Genomic DNA, 21269 nt, shown 5'->3' with positions numbered 1-21269 from the left:
AAACATGGGAATAGTAGCATAGGAGGAATCAAGCTGCAATGTCCCTTGGAGTTTTTCTCCCCAAGATCTAGAAAGCAGCATGCCAAATCTAGGAGGAATGTTGGCCACAACCACATCCATGAGAACATTTTTCATTGGAATCTGATCGAAACTTACAACCAAATATTTAATGAGACCAATACATCTTACTCTACTAGAATCAAAGGAATAAAGGTCATGATACTTTCGGGTAATGTCCAAACCCAATTTTTCCATGATTGCCTTTGGCATAAGGTTGTGAGACTCTCCGAAATCGAACATGGCATTTTGCAAAACATAATCATCCAATCTGAGGCTGATGTAAAAAGGAGCTACATCACTATCCTCAGATTGACCTTCTAATGCCAGACCAAAGATAAGTTCAGGTTGGTCATCTTCCACATTTACCATATTAGACAAAGTATCTACATTCAAAATCTTAGCCATTCGACCTTTATAATTGTTGTTCTTCATTAATTCAGTCAAAGGTATTGACACTTTTAACTTAGCAATTTCATTTTCTAGGCTAAAAGCTGAAATTTTCTCTACCTCTTTAACTGGAGCATCCTTCTTTTTAGTCTTTTCCTTTGATACAATTAGCTGATTTGATCTTTCATTTGCTGATTGTGTTTTTCTAGTGGTAGGATCAGCTATCTCCTTTCCCTTTTTTTGCACAATTGGAGAATCGTTCTTTGGCAATGTCACTTCCTTCCTCTTCTAAATTGGATTAATTGGTACCTCTCTACTCCTGAGTGAATATTGTAGCTGCTGGTCTATCAAAGCATTCATGTATCCCCTCTGATATTCATCAGATTCTTCTTCAAGAATTGTTTTGTTTGCCAAGATGAAATCCTCATCCTTTTGTACAGCTAGGCCTTCTGAATACTCTTCATCTTCCATGATATAAATGGGCAGTTCATCAGGTGTAAAGAAGTGATTCTCCTCTCCAATTATGTTCTCATCATCATCTGATTCCAGACCATGTACAAAATTCTACTGTAAAGGTGTCTTAAATTTCTACTGTGCTGCTTGGTCTTGCACTCTTTGTTCTCGTTGCTTGATTCTAAATTGTGGTTGTTGTTGACCACGAAAGTTTGGATTTCTAACTTGTGTCTCGGGCTTATCAATGGTTAATCTATCAAACATCTTCTCAATCTTATGGAGCACTTGATCTGAAGTGGAAGCTTCTTCCTTTATAGTCACCTTTTTCTCGACCTTTGTCCTAGCTCTCTTAGCTAACAAATTTGCTTCAACACTCACTGCAATTTTCTGCATGTCCTCCAATGTAGCTGGGTCTCTTTCTCTCAACTGATATGCCATATTGGGATCAAAACCATCGGGAAATTTGATCAAAGCCAGCCCCATAGGTGGCTTGATGTCAGCTGGAATGGCATTGTAAACAGTATTGAATCTAACACAATAGTCCTGGACACTTTCACCAACATTTCTCTTTATGTTTTCATATTCGGAAAGGATTTGAAGTGGATTTTTCTTTACCTCCCAATGATCCAAAAATTGTCTTTGAAGTACCTCCAATGAATTGATTGTTGCAGTAGGCAATGCTCTGAACCACTTTCGCACTTCACCTCCAAAAGTTTGCACAAATAATCTCATAGTTACATTCTCTACATCAATCTCGTGGAGATCAAAGAAATCACTCATCTGATCAACATGCTGCTGAGCTATGATACCTTGGGGGGTACCATCAAACAATGGAATTTTTCTTTGGTAATCAGCAGGCATGTCATCCAAGTTCTGTGGCAAAAAAAGAGGTGCATATCTGGCAGCCATTGCTCGAGGTGGATTTACAACTGGCCTTGGGGATGTAGGAGGAGTTGGAATGACTGGTGTATGAGGTGTCGAAGGGGGTGAAGAAATTCTTGATGTTTGAGGTGTGGAAGGAGTGGATGGGGGTGAAATCACTGTAGATTTCTGATAAAAAATGGTGGGAATAAAAGGAGTTTCAGTAGGAATTTTTGATCCAGACACAATGGCAGATGAACCAAGAGTAGCAGATGCAGATTCTAAGAACTAGGGAATATTGGTAGCCACAATTGAAGATTGAAGATTTAAAATATAAGCATCAATTCATCAATTTTCTCTTTTAGTTTCAAGATATTTGACAAACTCAGGATTTAGAGCAGTAGCACCAACTGCGCTTTCAGACTTAGTCTCAAACAATGATAGCTCAAAATTTTCATCAAACTCAAGATCTTCAAGATATTCAAAAACAACTGGACATGAATGAGATATAAACACAGGAATCATATAACTTCCTTCGCGGAGGATTCTTGGAATAAGATTTGGGTTTTCATACATAGGAGGAGGATTAGGATCTAGATTGGCCTTGGTGTATGGTCTGGAAGCCAGTGTGTTGAATTATTCCCAAAAATCAAATGGACATTATCAACTTGTTCAACCTACTGAATTCTAAACTCATCATCCAAAAGTCTAGAATTATTTAATGTATTGGGGAAATTTGCAAGTTAGATGTTCAGTTTATAAGACTAGATTAGAGATTGACTGAAGCAGCTTTTATCTACTTATGCACTCACAAAGAAATCTGCAGTTCGAAGGCTTCTTGGCATAACTTCAAGCTCCATCTATAGTTTATAAAACAAACAACACTAACAAACAAATAAACGTTTCTTCCCTAGTATGGTTTCCAATATGTTAGGGCCTAAATCTACATTAGGCTGAGAAAGGCAGGACCTAGGGTAACATCAAACCACGCTTAACCTAGTAGCGAGCCCTACCAGGTCGGGAGAGGGCTCTCTCCTTGTCAATATTAGTGAAATATATCAAATGAAACTTGAGATGACTGATGTAAAGACTAATTTTAGGCTTAGTATATGCTCAGAGGAGTTTAATTTAATTTGATGATAGTTTGCTGGCTCAAATGGGAAAGGCAGATTTGGGTCCAGGGAATGGACTCAGTTTTGCAGAGGTTTCTGTGGGGCAAGGTAGGAAAATGCTTTAGTACTTTAAATTGAATGAGATGGAGAGTCTTAAGACTGGTGAGGAGTTGGAGAGGGCATGAGAGTCTCAGGGATCCTCTTCAAACAGTAGAAAACATAAATAACTAAACAAACCCTAGGTAGAGCACTGCAACTTTAATGATTTCTACCTTTATCCTTGCTTTATTTAGTTCAACTGAAAGAGAGATGTAATGGCATACATAAACACATGTAAAACTTGAATCATAGAAGAAGAAACAATACCAAATCAACTTTCCACAAGAATCCGACAAAATTTTGCAAACCCTAGTCTATTCTTTTTCCAAACTGTAGAGATGAATGTAAATGCTGCTCAAGCCTTTCACAAAAGTCCAACCCTGAAAAATGACTGAAAAGTACTAGATATAGGCAAAAAACAACTAATGCTAGGCTTTAGGGTTTGAATTCATGAGTATAGGAGTTGTTTCAACAAGATGTAAACTAAGAACTGAAAAGTAGACAGGGAATAGCTTGCCTCTAAAATCTAGGAAACAGATTTATTCAGTTTCAAAACTACCTTTTCATGATGTATCTACCTCTATGAGTGAATTTCAAAGTTTTTACATCAAATTCCATCAAGTTACATCAAATTACATCATTATTTTGACCATGGGAGAGAAAAAGGTCAAACTGAGAAAAGTTGGGCAAAAAATAGAGTTTTTTGGCAAAAATGACAATTTTTCATCCCGTGCGCCATGCCATTGTCCCTGTGCATAGCACTTTTTTCCAGCTGATTTTGGAGGCCTTCTCGTGCACCAAATTTTCTCCAAGTGGGCTTGTTGGAAAGGTCTGTTTGTCTATTTTCCAGAACAGGTGGAATTTCTGAATTTAGTGTCCATTTTCCCTTCCAAACGTGAGTACTCCCAACACTTCTTCCTGTCTGGCCAAAAGCGGCAGAAAGGGCATTTTTTAGGTGTTTTTGACCCTTTTGGAAGCTCAAAACTTGACAAAACTTTATGGCCATTTCTGGGCATTCATAATTTTTCATGCGGAATCTATAAATGTAGAGTTTTCCTCCAGATGAGGTCCATAGCAAAAGCGAGTGCAGGGTGGCACTATGCACCAGGCAGAAAAATCTGTGTTTTGCTTCAAAAATTCAAAATTGACAAAAAGTGTGCCTAATTTCATGAAATTTGGGATGAGTGACCTACATCAAGTACTATGTTGGGCCAAGGAAGCTTCAGCCAAAATCTTGAGCTTATCTTGCTCTTTCTTCCTCCTCAAAGTTTTCCTCAACTTGGCCTTTAAGGTCCTTGTCCTCGCTTTGAAAATCTTATTTCTTGCCAAATAATGATAAGCCATGTGTCGCAACATGTCCTTCTCCTTGTTATCCTTGTCCAATAGCCTCTCTAAGTGCATATTTGTCCTTTCTAGCCAAGATTCACGATCAACTTCAATCTCTTGCTCTAGTGGTGTCAATTTGATTTCCTCCTCTTGCCTACTTGTCAGTTTTCCCTTATAGTTTGCAGGACCATGATCGTCTGTTGATCCTCCATCTGCTTGTTCCTTTGCTCAAGATAGTTGATAATCCACTTAGCTCTTTCCAGGTTAAGAGCTAAGGCATGAATGTCAACTTCTTGTTCCTGGATGATCTCTTTAAGTTTTGAGCTTTGGGAGCCCAAATCAATGTCATCATCCTGAATGAGAATGAACTCCCTCTCTTGACCTTCTGAAGGGCCCTCATCATGCAATGGCAGTTTACCTTTATCCTCTACCTGCTTTGCTATTGAAGGAAACAAGACCCCTTCCACCTCGGGTGGAGATAGTACTCGTTTTTCTACTGCAAATAGCCTCCTTTTCCCCTTTTGGTAAGTGATGAATACTGGCACACTAGTGGTTTGAGTTTCATGCACTTCTTGCTAATGTGAAGGCACTCCTGCCTCATGAAAAACTGATGAGGTCACTTGAGGACTTGTGAAAACCTCATGTGAAATGAAATCATCCCATGGAACATTCAGCAAGCTCAGTTGATGCAACACCACAATCTTGATCAATGCAAAATGATAACTGTTGTTGTACTATTGATGAGGAGGATTTCTTTTCACAAATGTGGTCATTTTCTCAATATTCCATCACATGAAATAGGGGAGGTTCATCATCCTCACCCTAGTGAAATGCATCAATAATCTGATATGGTAGGCATACAAGCGAGAAAATCTACCTTCACAGTTGAAATATTTGATTATGAGCTTCATCAATGGAGCATATGTGTCCTGTAGGTATCTGAAAGGGAAAACTCTACTGATCTGCCTCTGATAGCTAGCCTTGATATAAGGCTCATAATGCTCTTTGTCAACTAGTTGTCCCTTGTTCCATTATTCTCCCACATTCGGAATACTTATTGCTTCAACTATAGTTTCAGGTGTCAAAGTGAATGTAACACCTACCAAATTGACCTGGCCATTGTGAAGATGGAACACAAAAAGTCTGGCAAGCTGATGGTGGTATTTGACTCTTTCCACCATCTCACAAAACTGGTAGCAAGATTGATGCTTGAAACATGCGACAACAAGAGGACAAGCCAATAGCTCTGTAAGTGTAGTGGTCTCCTCCCGGATGTGTTTTCCTCCCTTGTGAGGTTTCCTTGGTGCATGAATTTCTTGGGAGGAATCACTTACTGTTTCCTCATTTCTATCATAAGATGAATCTGTCTCCATGTTTGCCATTGTTTGATGTTCTCTGATGAGTATGAAGAGATTTTATATGAGCAATAGGTGTCTTTTATTCAATGAAGGGGATTGATGAGTGGGGACTGTGAATGTGGGAGTTTGTGATGACTGTCGGGTCTTTGAGAGTGGTAGGGTTTGGGGAATAAGGATTAGGGTTTAGAGATGCCAATTAGGGTTTGGGAGTAGTGGGATTAGGTATTAGGGTTTTAGTTTTGGGAATAAGGGAATGATGAGTGTGAATGAGAAAGGGGAGGGAAAATGACATGAGGGGAGTGAAATGTAGTGAGGGGATGTGAAAATGGTAGAGGGGGATAAGACAGCAAAATTGCAACTTTGCAAACCCTAGGCAACTTTTTCAATTTGACTGTGCAAGGAACTAGGGTTTTATTTTTTACCTATTGAAACACCATGAAATTTGATGAAAACTCTTGCAAAGGGACTTTGGGATGCTTGACTTACTTGGAAGGAAGAAATTTGCAAGATTTGGAGGCTGATGAAGTGATTTGGACGAAGTTCAGGCTTAGAAGGCATGTGCACCACACCCATAAATAGGTGCGCCATGCCACACTGGTGCACCGCACCCATGTAATTCTCAGTGTTAAAACTGCGCTGTGTGTGTTGTGCCTCAACCCAAGTGTGCTGCACAATGAAATTTCACAATTTTGGCTGCAAATTCACTCCTTCGGCCTCAAATGCGATTTGGCTCTTGCTCACTCTTTCTTTGGGCACAAATGATGTCTTCAACATGAAAATTACTTTATATACCCATCACTTTAATGTTTCACTTAAAAGAAACCCACTTTTCTAATGTTAGGATTACACTTTGTCTTTTAAAACTCTATTTTGGCAGTTTGAGTTGCGTTTTGCCTTTGATGGACTAATGTTTTGAATTTTGGACTTTTTTTTGCAGGAGATAGAGTGCAGGAGCTTGGCAAGGTGACCAGGGCTACATCTTTGAATTATTACATATAGGAAAAATGAAATTACATGGAATTTTGTACATAAAATATAGAAAGCTCTGTTTTTCCTCAAAATAGGGTTTTGAAGAAAAATCAATCACTGAGCATGTGATTATTGAAATTTTGATGCTGAGACTTTATTTGACTTCCTCATGTGCCCACTGATCATTATTGAGCTTTTACAAGACTTTAAAGACAAAACCCTAGACCTAATGAGACCTAAAACCCTAAAAATGAACTTTTGCAGATGTAAAGACAAAGAATAACTATAAATGACTTGAATGTATGAAAATGGGCCAGCAGGTAAAGACCATGAGGGGAAAATTCATAATATGCCACTGCCATTAGATGATCCATGATCCTAATGGAATGCAACTGATCAGATGGGACACCTAAAATGCAATGCAACAAGAGAAATTTGATCACTGATGGAGGGATGAAGATATCAACACTAACACTATAGATGTGAACATCCTTAATGGCTTGGATGAGGGGTACTTTAACTCATATATTCTTCAATTCTCCTAGAAGTTCTATCTCTTCTGGGGTGTGTTGGTTAGGATGGATTAGTCTCTCAAGAAAAGGTGGTGGATTTACTTGAGAGATAATATCTTCCTTTTCCACTTCAAGTTCTTCACGTGGAGATGGAGGTTGGTTATATCGAAGCACTCTTCTAGACTGGAGGTTGATTTCTTGAATCTCCACAACATAGGTAGGGTAATATGTCTCTCCACTGTATGCCTATTGTGCTTGCTTGTTGTTTTTGTTCAGATTAGGTTGAGTAGGGATATGAGGTTTCTTGGGTGGAGAAATATGAGCGCGATGTGGTGGAGATGGAGGTGGAGGTAGTAAAGTACACAGTTGGTTGAGTTGAAGCCTCGACCCTTGTGATGGGTTATTCTTGGGATGTTGAGAGGGATGCAACTGAAATGGTTGATTGACAAGTTGGGGAGGATATTGAACAGCATAAGGAAAATAAAGAGGTGTTGACCATGATGGATAAGTGGAAGAGTATGGCATGAAAAATTGGTGATCCCTAGTATTGCATCAAGAGTGTTGCAACTCCTAAGGGCTCCTAAACTCTATTTATCAACCTAGAGTTCGTACAAACTTCAAGGTGAGAGTGCTATATACATAGTAGATGGGATTCTACTCATGCCACCCTCAACAAGGAAATTTGATCAATAGTGCTCCAAGACCATTCTTTCTACTGAATTAGAAAGAAATTGACTACTGAAGGTGCAATTCAAAAGCTAGCTCTAATGACAAAAAGGAAAATGATTTTTAAACCTCAACTTGTAGATGTTATTAACTTGTAAATGCTATTGAATTAATTCATGAAAGAAAACAAGAGCTACACTACTTGTAGAAAGTAAACTACACTATTTTTCAATCAACCATCTAGCTACCAAATCCACTTGTAAATAAGAAACTACCCTACCAAATCATAACTCAATATTTCATGCATCATCTATCTAGTTCACACTTGCATATAAATCAATGTTCTATTTGTGCTAAATATGTGATAAAGAAACTAATGTTATTCTATCTTGTAGTGAAGGAAAAGGATGGTTGGAATGGCCTAGGTGCTTCCCTTGATCATGGAGTCCAAGTTGGGGGTCAACCTACTCCTAAACTAAGTCAAACTTGCATCACTAGTCAAAATGGGGGGTAAAATAGCATGCTACAGGAAGCTGCTACAGGTGCCCTGTATTACTACAAGAAGGCCTGTAATGCTACAGGAAGGTTGTCGAGAAGGTTTGGGAGGTAGGAATGATGATATCAAGGGATGGAAAGGTGGATGGAGGTTGTGGTAGATGGATGAAAGGTGGCCAACACCCCTAGAAAAGCTCAAAACCTTAGGAAGGCCTATTTTGGACTAAGAGGGTTGCTCACGGTGACCTAAGGGAATGAGCTCAAGAACAAAATTTTGGGATTCATCAAAGAGGGTGGAGAATTCCTTGATGGATATGGTGAAAGTCCCCTTGCTTGCAAATCCAAACATCCTTGAAACATCACATTCACATACTCTTTTATCATGAACAAAATAAAAAAGCCAATGGTGGAAAAGATGAGTTTAATTTAAACACCATCTAATATATGCCCAAAACTATGATCTAGTAAACAAATCACTTCTAATCTAGAACAAGTAGATGAAAACAAAATGACTAACATATACCTTCATCCAAGAAATCATAAGCATAGAATTTTTGGGTTGTGATTGTATATTCTTCCATTCATGCTCCCTTGAGAGAGATGAGATAGAGGTTGCAATGACAAGATTTTTGAGGGGTTATGTTCTAATGAAATGCAGAAAAATAATAAACATTCTAAGCTAAAAAAAGGAAATACAAATAGATAAGAGGGACCTAAGCCACTGGGGTTGGGCCCAAACCCAAGAGCCTTAGCCCTCTGAAACTAACTCAGTGATTGATCAATAAGAAACTTCTCATTATCATTGCATCAATGTCAAATACAACACATAACTAGTCAAAACTAACAATATCAAGTACTTGTGCTCAATAACCTCTTAGCTGAAAAAGAAGTTCCAAGCCTAATGAGCTCTTTGGAATGTTTATTTATACAAGAGGGTAGCTACTAACAACTCCCTATAAAATAGGAATGTTTGTCTCCCAAAAATCAAGAAGGGTGGATCTAGATCTCCTTTAACTGCACTTTCTCGGATGTCAATGACCTCATCCTGCTTGGATGTCAATGACCTCAAGATGATGAGAGAGCATGTGGTGATTTTGGTTGATTAAGGGAGTTAAGGAGGTGGAAAACCTCCTAAAATATCTCCCTGTTTTATACTCCAAGCTCCTTCATTGAAATCATCTCAAAATTGTTCCATTTCCTGCATTTAAACCATATTAGGCGACATGACATAGAAACACATCTTTTATCGCTCTCACTAAGCATAATATAACAAAATTTGTAAATAAATGTGAGAAAGAGATATTTCTAAAGCTGGAGGATGGCATTATGACCCTGATGATGTACCTATTGATGAGCCTCAACAGATGGGATATTTTCCACTCATGTGGATGAGTTATGATGATATATACATTGTTTCTCATATGTGGAGTATACATGCTTTTGGTGCTCACTGATTTTCTGATTATACCTCATTGATGATGTTGCTCACCTATGATGAGGAGATGATGAGTTTAGTGATACAAATAGTTTTATAATGCTATATCTTATGTTATTATTTTCTACCTATTGATGTGTTGCTCATGAGTTGAGTTGATGATGCATTATGTTCATGGTTGATGTGCTAATGATTATGTGGACATATTTGTTGTTGATGTGATATGGAGCATATATCATTGCTAATTGATGTCATGTACTCATGTTATTTCATGTTTTGGGCATGCATAGAGGAGAGCACATTTATGTGCAGATGTAAAATCCATGTACTATGATTGTATCATATTATGGGTGTATTGCTCATGGAGATAGCCATGATGTTTTGTCATTATCTTTGTATGGTTCAATGGGAGTTCGATTCATGTTTCATTTTGTATATCATTGATTTAGATCAACTATATTGAGTGCATGATGTAAACTTGGGTCCATAGAGTCATGGTTGGTGATAGGTGTAGAGGAGTCATATGCCAGTCATATGTATTTGACACAACCATGTATATTCTCCATGAAGCATTGTATTATATTGTACTTCATAGCATATCTTCACTCAAAGTCAGTTAGAGTCATGGTTCATATGGAGTAGTCTCTTGTACTTAGTAATGAGGCTTATTGTGGCAAGAAGAATGTATCATTCCAGCCTCATTACATGCTTAGGGGGAGCATGTTTAGTTCAGAGATGGCATGGGATTAGAAGAGGCATTGTTGGAATCTTAGCTTCTTGGTCTACATAAGCCTTTCTTCAGCACAACATTTTTTTGACATGTGGAGTCCTACTCTCATCCAACACATCATTGGAATTTTATTTAGTGTTGGTATGACCCTTTTCCATTGATGAAGGGGGAGAAAATTTGGATGGATAGAGATAAGTTTCAAAGTTGCAACTCCAGTGAAAGGAGACTAGCCTCACATTTTGTTGAGGTTGAAATCAGTGCCAAAGGGGGGGTTTGTTCGCATTGTAGTGTTGGCATTGATGTCAACAGGTTCATGGTGCTGCCTGTCATATGTGTGATTGATGTTTGGCTTGGTGGTCTTATTGCTTGGCATTGATGTCAACAAGCTTGTGACATGATGTTGTTGCTCGATAGAGATGGCCTTCACATGCAATGTTGGATTTAGGCTAACATGTCATGTTTATTGGAGATGATGTTGTTGTAGGTGGTTGGAGTGCTACTCTAGGTGTTGCATATGTCTCTACATGTCTTGGATACATTGGATTGTTGCTACATGCGTTGAGATTGTTGATTTTTTGGGTAGCATCGGATGTGATCTAACTCCAAAATTTTATGAAGGAGCTAGAACATATGAGATCTCCAAAACCCAGATATCATTTGGAGAAATTGCACATGGAGTACATTATATTAAAAAATTAATTATTTTTAATGGAGCCTAAGTCAAAACATATGGAATTAAAATAATTTAAGTGAATTAATATAAATGTGGGTGAGAAGCTTCTAAGATACGAGGATCAAGCCTGTTTTAATCTTAGCCATTGATTAGATAATTGATCACGACCATTGATATCTCAATAGGAAAAGTATAGATGAAGACTTGAGGGTCTTTTAGAGACACACCAAGCAAATATTTGGTAACCCCAGGGAAGTTGACTCTCTAGAAGTAAGAGTTTGATTTCAGAGGGAGAGTTGCAGGGTGAAGGAAGAGGAGGGTATCAATATCCATTAGAGACTTAGGAGAAATGGATGCAGTGCATAAGAGGGAAAGTGCATAGGGACAACTCAAAGAGGTAACACAACAGAGGACGCAGTCCTCACATAGAAGACGATGAAAATGTGATGTAGTGGAGACTAGAGTGTCTCTTGAGTGTCAGAATTTCTCCAATGATTGGAGGAAAATTATCTCATGTGTTTTCACAAAGGTTTCTCTATGCTCTAAAAATCATTCCTTGTAAAGAGATTGTTGCTCAAGAATAATAAATATACCCTCATTTGTTGCATCGGTTTTCCCGCATTAGATTTTTGCAGGGACTATTGTCCAAGAAAAACTGTGTTGATGTGATTGATTTTTGTTCTTGTATTTCATTGTTCTTTTCTCTGTGTTATTATGTGAAAACTGCAGTAGAATTTAATTTGATGTTTACTTAAGGGTTTTGTAAATAAATTATTGTGGAAAATAAGTAGGAGAAATTAATGAGTTGTTGCAGTAGAATTTCATGTTAGAAATTTGCACATGGTATCAGAGTTGAGATCGGGAGACATGATTATAGAATATGCAATGTGTTATGAAACCAACTCACAAAAAGATAGAAAAGAGAGATCCACGCCTTAGAATTCAGCCTCTTCGAGGGGGAAACCTCCTTTACATTACATAAATGAACAATTCTTGGATGATACAAATGACAAAACCTCCTTTATATATATAGGAGTCTAAGGAGTCACAATATAATCCAGCTGACCTAACAATAATAATATAAAGCCACAAAAATAACAATAGAGGGATTCTATGGGGCACAGAAATAACAATATGGGGGTAATAGGGGCACAACAATATAAATAAGGGGTATAACTACAATAGTAATGGGGTAATCACTAATATTATAGGGACCCAACATGCCCGTCTCATTCAAAAAAGTGTTGTCCTAACCGATTAAGTAGTTCTGGATACTTCTGCATAAAATTCTCATCCTCCCATGTGGAATCTTCAGCTGATAAGTTCTTCCACTTGATAAGATACTCTGAAATTGATCGATTTCGTAGCTGTCGAGTTCTTGTTTCTGTGACTGCTTCCGGTTCCAATATAATTTTTCCTTCCTCGTCAAGTTCTGGCAATATTGTTTGAACTGGGAGCTTGTCACCTATAACCTTCTTTAAACATGAAACATGGAAAACTGGGTGCAATCGAGAAGCTGCAGGAAGCTCCAATTTGTATGCCATAGTACCAATCTTTTGCAACACCTTGTACGGACCATAATACTTTGGTGATAATTTATTATCCTTCTTAGCTTTCTTTAGGGACATTTGCTTATATGGTTGCAGCCGTAGGAATACCCAATCACCTACATCAAAACTTCTTTCACTGCGATGTTGATCTGCCTGTTGTTTCATTCTATTTTGTGCCAACACAAGGTTATCCTTTAAGAGTTGGAGGACTTGTTGTTGATGTTCGATGTGATGTTCCACTGCCTGAACCTTAGAATTTTCTCTTAAATATGATGTGATGGATGGTGGTTGATACCCATAAAGTGCCATAAATGGGGTCATTTTTGTTGCTGTATGGAAGGAAGTGTTATACCACCATTCAGCCAGAGGCAACCATTTGACCCATTGTGTCTGTTTATCAGATACAAAGCAACGAAGATATCCTTCCAAACATTTGTTTACTATCTCAGTTTGCCCATCAGATTGAGGATGATAAGATGAGCTGTGAGCTAACTGAGTACCAAGACAAGAAAATAATTCTGTCCAAAAATTTCCCGTGAAAATGGGATCTCTATCACTTACAATAATCTTTGGGTTTCCATGTAGCTTTTGAACTGTTTCCATAAATGCAGTAGAAACTGTACTGGCTTTAAATGGATGTGATAATGCACAAAAGTGTGCATACTTGGTAAGTCTGTCAACTACCACCATGATGACACTCTTTCCCTCAGACTTGGGTAAACCTGTGATAAAATCCATTGAAACCTCCTCCCAATGTTGGCTTGGAATGGATAAAGGTTGTAATAGACCTGGTGACTTAATTGTTTCAACTTTATTTTGTTGGCAAACCAAACATTCCGCCACAAACTTTTGAATATCTAATTTAAGGCCATCCCAAAAAAATTCCTTCTTAACCCTGTGGTAAGTTTTTAAAAATCCTGAGTGCCCTCCTAAGGGAGAAGTGTGCAATTCCATAAGAATCTTTTGTTTTAGCTGGGAATTCTTACAGAGGTATAAGCGATCTTTGTACCATAACGAATCATTTTTCCAGCTAAATGTATCAGAAGTACTGGAATCTTGTTGTAGCTTTCGAATAAGTGCCCACACTTCTTTGTCATTCTTCCATTCCTCCCTTGCTTCGTTTATCCAATCTGGTTGGATAATAGAAATGGCACACAACAATGCTTCGACATCCTCATCCTTTCTTGAGAGTGCATCTGCCACCACATTTTGCTTACCTTTTTTGTAGATGATTTCAAAGTCATAACCCAACATCTTTGTGACCCACTTTTGTTGCTCTTCAGAGGATAATCTTTGTTCTAAAAAGTATTTAAGGCTATCATGATCCGTTTTTACCTTGAAGTGTCTTCCCATTAGGTAGGGTCGCCATTTCTTAAGTGCATGGAGTATTGCCAACATTTCCTTCTCATAAATAGCTTTGCTTAAAAACTTTCCCTTGATTGGACGACTTTCAAAAGCAATGGGTCTTTCATCTTGCATTAAAACAACACCAATTCCATTTCTTGAAGCATCACATTCCACAATAAAGGTTTTTGTGAAGTCCGGTGTAGCTAAGACCGGTGCTTGGCACATTGCCTCTTTAAGATGTTCAAAGGCCTTTGTTGCTTCCGGAGTCCATGAAAATGAATCTTTCTTCAATAATGTTGTTAGAGGTGCTGCTATTCTCCCATAATTCTTAACAAACTTGCGATAATACCCTGTCAACCCAAGAAATCCTCGCAGATGCTTTATGGATGTGGGGATTTTCCATTCCTTAATGGCTTTAATTTTTCTAGGGTCTACCTTAACTCCTTCATGAGATACAATATGACCCAAATATTCCACCTCCTGGACTCCAAAGAAACATTTGGATCTTTTTGCATATAATTGTTTCTCCTCCAATAGTTGTAGCACCCTGTCAACATGTTCAACATGATCCTTCCAAGACTTGCTGTAGATTAGTATATCATCAAAAAATACTAACACAAATTTTCTAAGGAATGGTTTGAAAATTGAATTCATCAAACCTTGAAATGTTGAAGGTGCATTGGTAAGGCCAAAAGGCATGACCAAAAATTCATAATGACCCTCATGAGTTCTAAATGCTGTTTTCGGAATGTCTTCAATCTTCATTCTGATTTGATGATATCCCGAACGAAGATCCAACTTGGTGAAGTAAATTGATCCATGCAATTCATCCAGTAATTCATCAATGACAGGAATGGGGAACTTATCTTTAATAGTGAGCTTGTTGAGCTCCCTATAATCTGGACACATGCGCCATGATCCATCCTTCTTGTGCACCAATACTACTGGAGCTGAGAAAGAACTTTGACTCGGTTGAATTATACCAGCCTCTAGCATTTCTGCAACCATACGTTCAATTTCACTTTTTTGGACATAGGGATATCTGTACGGCCTGATGTTTGGAGGAACACTTCCTGGAATCAGATGAATAGCATGATCATGATCACGCATAGGTGGGAGACCTTTGGGAGTCTCAAATACCTTGGAATGATTGTCCAAGACTTTTTGGAGATCTGGAGAAATAGATGATTCCAATGTGGAAACATCTAGCGAACATAATTGTGCAATTACACCTCTTTGCTCCTTTTTTAGAAGCTTTGTCATGCCATTAGAGCTGATTATCTTTCCTGGTTCCCCTGCAATACCCCTTAATTCAACTTCCTTTCCTTCCACAGAAAATTTCATGAAAAGTTCTTGAAAATTAAAAGCTATTGTACCCAAGGATTGTAGCCATTGGACTCCTAGTACAACATCAGCACCTCCCATTGGAATGGAAAGCATTGGGCTAGTCAATACATATTCTCCCATGGATAGCTTGATATTATGGCACTTTCCAGAGCAATTTATTGTTCCTCCATTTGCAATCATCACTTGACACTCTGGTGCTGGATATAGGAAGCAATTCAATTCTTTTGCTACCCTACAATGAATAAAATTGTGGGTGCTTCCTGAATCAATCAACACTATTACCTTTTTCTTCTTGATTTGTCCTTCTATCTTGATGGTTTGAGGAGTGGTAATTCCCGCCAATGCATTACAAGATATGGTCGGATTTATTTTTTCTTCATCTAGGCTTTGTTCCTGGAGTATATCCTCTTCTTTTGACCTTTCTTGCTCCTTTTCTTCTTCCTCTTCACAATCTATGTAGAATAATTTCTTCTCAGCACACTTATGACCTTTTGTGTATTTGCTATCACAATTGTAACAAAGCCCTTTTGCTCTTTTTTCTTCCAATTTTGTGGTGTCAACCTTGTAGGTTGTGGAAGACTATGGGAAACAACACTTCCGTCTTTATAGTTGTGAATGGTATGCTTCCTAGTTGCCATAATTTTGCTTTCCATTTTTCTTGCTAACCTGAATGCCTTCTCTAATGAATCAGGTTCCCAAAGGCGAACATCATGTTGGATATTATCCTTTAAAGACCCTATGAACACATCAATCCTATGCTCCTCTGGAATATCTTTTACCCTTATGTTCAATTTTTGGAACTCCTCAATGTGCTCCATTACTGAACCCTTTTGTTTGAGACTTATCAATTGGCTAAAAAAAGTGTTGCTTTTTGTATCTTCATAATGTGCTATCAATTCTTCTGTAAAAATTGCCCAAGTGATAAATTTTTTACGAGAGCAAAGCCATTGATACCATACAAACTGATTTGGTTCCAAATATACAGTTGCCATACGTACCTTTTGTGTGTTTTGCACATTATTGAGATCGAATAATTGCTCCATCTGTAATATCCATGTGGCAGGATCCTTGCCATCAAACTTCCTCATATCGATTTTTGGAATATGGTGGGTCTTCGATCCAACATTAGCATCTATGGAATCATGATTAACATTACTTTTGTTCACATCATGAGTTTCCTTTACAACCTTTTCACCATTAGTAAGTATTTCTTGTAGAAAATTTGTCAAATCTGTCTTCAAATCTGCCATGTCTCTCTTCAAATCTATCTTTGAATCATCCATCTTAGCTTCCATGCCCTTTATCTTATATTCCACACCACTTATCTTAGCTTCTGTTAGCTTTTGTGAGCGTGACATTTGTTGCACTTGTTCTTGTAATTTTGATATATCATGTAGCATTTCTTCTTCTTCTTCATGAGTCATGCTAGAGCTTTCAGGTTCCTTACTAGTTGTTTGCATTTTCTTTCCTCGGGGCATCAGTTACCGATAATAATGCTTTACTATGCCCTTTGAATTCCGTTAAACCAAGCTTACACAAAAATTTAAAAAAAAACTACACACATTTTTTCACTTTATAGAAGCCTGATATTGAATCTGATGTATCTCTCTAATTTTGGATCATCCAGTTCTAAAATTGCTATCTGTATTAGCCTTCTGCGTTCTCTTTCCAATGCCACAAGTCTGAGCCAAATTGGATTCTCCAAGGAAGAGTTATGTGAAATCTCCCACAGTGACTTGCTTTTAGACTGGTTCAGTAGAGCGAACTTGTACGACGTGCCACGAGTCACTGTTTCAACCTTTGAATCTGAAATACACACACAAGAAACTACCGTCTGTCCTCTTTCTGTATCTTTTTACGAAATTTCAATCCGATCCTCAGAGAGAGAGTTACGACGATTTTCCCCAGTTCACTTGTTTTGAATGTAATTCAAGAGTCTGCAAAAAGGCCAACTTCCTCAGATCATATCTCCGAAAATATCGCGCGAAAAGCTTCGAAATTCGGACCCAAGGTTCAGTGCCAATTCTTCTCAAATGAGTTTTTTTTACGACTTCTGAAATGTCACAGAAAAAAAAGTTATAGTGAAAATTCCATGATGACCTGTTTGGAGCAGCGAAACCCTAGAATCCAAAGCTCTGATACCAAATGTTATGAAACCAGCTCACAAAAAGATAGAAAAGAGAGATCCACGCCTTAGAATTCAGCCTCTTCAAGGGGGCAACCTCCTTTACATTACATAAATGAACAATTATTGGATGATACAAATGAAGAAACCTCCTTTATATATATAGGAGTCTAAGGAGTCACAATATAATCCAGCCGACCTAACAATAATAATATAAAGCCACAAAAATAACAATAGAGGGATTCTATGGGGCACAGAAATAACAATATGGGGGTAATAGGGGCACAACAATATAAATAAGGGGTATAACTACAATAGTAATGGGGTAATCACTAATATTATAGGGACCCAACACAATGATTCATGGACATGATGCTACTAGAGCAGCAACTCAAAGGGACTCATGCAATTCTCCTAGTAAATGGAAAAGCACGAAGAATATAATGGGTCATGAAAGTTTTGTGTTGTCTTCTACACTAAAAGAAGAAATCACTTGCTTGTCAAGTTCTACTTCCACTAAGGTTTTGTATATTCATAGTGGGGCTTCTATGCACATGACAGGAATACGAGAATGTTTCTCGAGCTATTAAGAAGAATAGATGAACTTCCAAATCACCATGTGAAATAAGGAGAAATGTACCCCTATAGGAAGAGGTACTGTAGTTTTTCAAACAAAAGTAGGGGATTGCCTTCGAGCTAGCAATGTGCTACATGTTCTTGGATTGGGAATGAACTTACTCTTTGTAATCTCAGTTACAGAACAAGAGCTATGATGTATACTTCATTGGGAAGAAAGTATATGTCAAACATTCGAATTGGAAGAAGAAGGCCCAAATTGGAGTTAGAAGCAATAGACTATATAAGTTACAACTAGAGTCTCTAATGGCACTAATGGACAGTAGTGGTGAAAAGGATTTGAATGAACTATGGCACAGAAGGATGGGGCACTTACACCATGGGGCTCTGAGAATTCTAAGAGAAATCGTCACAAGAGTTCCAAAATCAAGTACCAAATGAGACGATCTATGCAGAGGTTGTGTACTATGCAAGTACACCAAAGTGTCTTATTCCATAAGTAACAATAGGGAAAAGAGTGTTCTGGGATTAATACGCTTAGATATCTGTGGACCAATATCCACAAAATCTCTTAGTGGGACAAATACTTCGTCACCTTCATTGATTACTATTCCAGGAAGTTGGATCTACTTTTTGAACACCAAGGATGAGGTTTTTGATTGATTTAAAGAGTTTAAATCTTTGGTTGATAATTTGACAGAGAGGAGGACAAAAGTGTTGTTCTCAGAAAATGGTGGAGAATATATTGACAAATACTTCACTAAGTTCTAAGCAAGGGATGGCATCAAAAGAGAATGGATAGTTCCATATAATCCAAAGCAGAATGGAGTAGCAGAGAGGAAGAAAAAACTATTATTGAAGCATGCAACACACCAGTATATGTTGAGAACAAGACTCCTTACAAGGCATTAGGTAAGATTACTCTAGAGAGTGTCTTCACTGAAAAGAAGCCTAAAGTGAGTCATTTTAGGATATTTGGGAGCTTGGCATATTGCCATATACCTGAATAAAAGAGGAAGAAGTTGGATCAAACTGCAAAAAAAGGATATCTTGTGGGGTATAGCAAGAATGCTAAGGCATGTAGAATCTACCTTCTGGGTAATAGAAATATCATAGTATGACGAGACATACAGTTCACGAAAGACAGAGCTTTTAGAAAATCCCGAGAAATCCCTTCCAAAGAGTAGTCAAAGGATGATCCATTGGTCCAACCACTTCTACTAGTAGAAACTAGCACCAGTATTCCTCCAAGGCATAAGAATCTAGAAACTTCATAGCAGGTGGAATCTCAAGAGGAGTAGAAAATAGATCCACCCTCTACCAGTGGATGAATGAGTTGGGATCCTTGACAGATACTACAGGATGTAGAGGATTTCATTGGAGCTCCTAAGAATGAGAAAAGGGAGCATAGAGAACTAGATAGATACCAAGCCTTGGTGGCTCAAGTTGGAGAACCCTCCAGTTTCAGGAGGTCATTTAGCATCAAGTATGAATAGATGCTATGATGTAGGAATACAGTTCTATAATGACCAATGATGTTTGGGAAGTGGTAACTAGACCTCGGGATAGATCAGTTGTAGGTTCGATATGGATCTACAAGGTCATGTATGCTACAGATGGAAGGGTGGAAAAATACAAAGCCAGGTTCGTGGCTAAGCGATATGCTTAGAAGGAAGGGATAGAATATGAAGAAAACTTCACCCCAGTGTCCAGGTATACTACTATTAGATATGTGATATCCCTTGCAGCACAGATGGGGTGGCAGATTCAACATATGGATGTCAAGACTGTGTTCTTGAATGGGGTGATAGAATAAGAACTATACATTGAACAACCAGAGGGCTTTGAGACACATGAGAAGAAAACTCATGTATGCAGGCTAAATAAAGCCTTATATGGCTTAAACAAGAACCTATAGCATGGTATAGTCGAATTGATGGTTACTTATAAAAGATGGGATTCATCAAGACTGATGCATATACCAACCTCTACTATATGACTGTAGAGAATGAGCCTCTAATTCTGGTGTTATATGTAGATTGCCTTTTTCTGACAGGTTCATCTAGACTCATCAAAGATTGCAAGGAAAACCTAGCTACAAATTTTGACATGAAGGATTTAGGATGGATGCATTATTTTTTATTGTTGGAAGTTTGGCAGAAGAAGGGTGGAATTTTCCTTGGACAAGGGAGATACACTACAGAAAATTTAAATAGGTTCAGAATGTAGGACTATAGACCAATGGCTATGCCAATTATTACCAACTGGAAAAAGATTGATGCATCTAAAGATAAAGAAGTAGATCCTACCTTGTACAGGAAACTCATAGGGTACCTAATGTATCTGGTCAATACCAGGCCAGACATTTGTTACGTTATCAACACCCTCAGTCAGTTCATGGTGGAATCGAAGAGGGCACACTGGGCAGCAGCCAAGCATGTTCTCAGATATATATGAGGAATAGTTGAGCATGGATTAATGTACACCCGAGGCAATGTTATCAGACTGAGTGGGTTCATTGATGTAGATTGGGTTGGAAGTTCAATAAATCAGAAAAGTACCATTGGGTACTATTTCAACATTGGATCTTGAATGACCTCCTGGTGCAGTAGGAAACAGAAGTTTGTAGCTCTGAGCTCAGCTGAAGTTGAATATATGGTAGCTAGCACAACATCATGTGAATCCATATGGCTTAGAAATTTTCTTGTGAATCTATTCAGGAGAAGGATGGAAGCAACCAACATTTTGTGTGATAATGAGAGTTGCATCAAGCTCTCTAAGAATCCAATTTTTCATGATCATTCAAAGCACACTGACATTAGGTGTCACTTTACCAGATACTATGTCTAGCGGGGTTCATTGTAGTTACAATACACTTTGATAGGAGAATAGGTGGTAGAAATTCTCTCCCAGGCTCTAGGAAGAAGAAAGTTTATTTATTTCAGTGAGAAGTTGGGGATGATTAAGAATCCGTTTCAGCAGTAAAAACAGATAGTGTAGTACTTAAGAGGGAGATGTAGCACAAATGAAACAGTGGAAGTAGTAGTGTCATGCACAGTAACATGATGGCAGTAACAATGTAGTAGATGAAGGGCATCAGGTCAAGCATCAGCAGTGCAGAGGAATGATGCCATGGATCAGTGTGATACTTTTGATGGGAAGTATTGCTAGATCACATTCCTCTCTAA

This window comes from Pinus tabuliformis, chromosome 1_1 (assembly GCF_031772625.1).
Source record: "Pinus tabuliformis cultivar Carrire ecotype Pingquan chromosome 1_1, CPIR1, whole genome shotgun sequence".
In the NCBI taxonomy this organism is placed as follows: domain Eukaryota; kingdom Viridiplantae; phylum Streptophyta; class Pinopsida; order Pinales; family Pinaceae; genus Pinus; species Pinus tabuliformis.
Note: the sequence above shows the minus strand (reverse complement) of the source record.